Consider the following 1,439-nt stretch of genomic DNA (forward strand, 5'->3'; position numbering starts at 1 on the left):
AGAAAGAAAGAAAGACACCCCAAATCCTCACTATCAGGCCAAAAGACAATACCATGATGGATGGAGAAGTGATAGAAATTGTCAACGAAGGGAGCTCTGGCGGCCTAGTGGCGGCCTAGTGGCAAGAAGCTACGCTGCAATCACAGAGGTATGCGGTTCATATCCACCAGATGCTCTGCTGGAGGAGGACAGGCAGTCTCCTGTACCAGTCAGATATAATTTGATTGTACACTAATAATAATAATAATAATAATAATAATAATAATAATAATAAATTGTCAATGATTTAATCTTGTTTGGATTCACAATCAATACCCTTGACATTAGCTGCCAGGAAATCAAAAGACAATTCACACTGGAAACACTAGCTGTCAAGGACCTCTAAAGTGCTGAAAAACAGTGATGTCAGTTGAAAGACTAAGGAACACCTGATTCAAACCACAATATTTTCAATTACCTGCTATGCAGCTGAATGTTAGATGAATAAGGATGACAGAAGAAGAATAGATGCCTTTGATTTGTGGTTTTGGATAATACTGAATACCCCATGGACTGCCAAAAGAACAAACAGATAAGTCTTGGGAAAGGTGGGGCCAGTACTTACTTGGTATGTGTTGTTTGAAGAAGCCAGTCCTTGGAAAAGGATATACATCTTGAAAAGGTCAGCAAAAGAGAAGAAGACCCTTTGAGAGATGGATTGCCATACTGACTCTAACTTTGGGCTCAAGTATATGTTATAAACAGTCAAGGTGGCTCAGATTACAGCCGGGTTCAGGGTCACTATGAGTCTTAGTTGACAAGACAGTCCTTTAGGCAATGAGAACACATATCACTTACTGGAATTAATAAATGTGAAAAATTTCAAGAGCTCAAATAAGCAAAAAAAAAAAAAAAGCAGTTGTATGTCTAAATAAATACCAGCAGTGAATGACCCCAAAATGAGATTAAGTAATAAATTTCTTTAGAAATAGAATTTTAAAAAGGAATAAGGTACTTATCCTTATTCTGAACAATGAAAATTACATACCATTGCTAAGGAACTTTTACTAAATATTTCAGTAAATGAATATACACGTTAATGTTTTAAAACTGTATTGTAATATGATTATATTGTTGTCGTGTACTGTTGAGTTGGAACCAGCCACAACTGTTTTCCAGAGGTTTCCCTAGGCAGTAAATCGCATATGAGAAGAATGTCCGTCTTTCTCCTGCAAAGCAGCTTGTAGATTCAAATTGCATACTTCTGCATTAGCAGCACAATACACCTTCATATTTTAATAAAAATAACTGAACTATGTTCTAACTCCCTGTCCCTGCACAATCAATGACTTATTCATAGCAAATACCTTTTTAAGAGGCATAAACGCAGGTTATATACCTGGATTTCACCTGATGGCATGCATAGGAATCAGATCGATTACATATGTGGAAAGAACCGC

Source organism: Elephantulus edwardii, unplaced genomic scaffold (assembly GCF_000299155.1).
Source record: "Elephantulus edwardii isolate Elephantulus edwardi_28Jun2011 unplaced genomic scaffold, EleEdw1.0 scaffold00050, whole genome shotgun sequence".
NCBI lineage: Eukaryota > Metazoa > Chordata > Mammalia > Macroscelidea > Macroscelididae > Elephantulus > Elephantulus edwardii.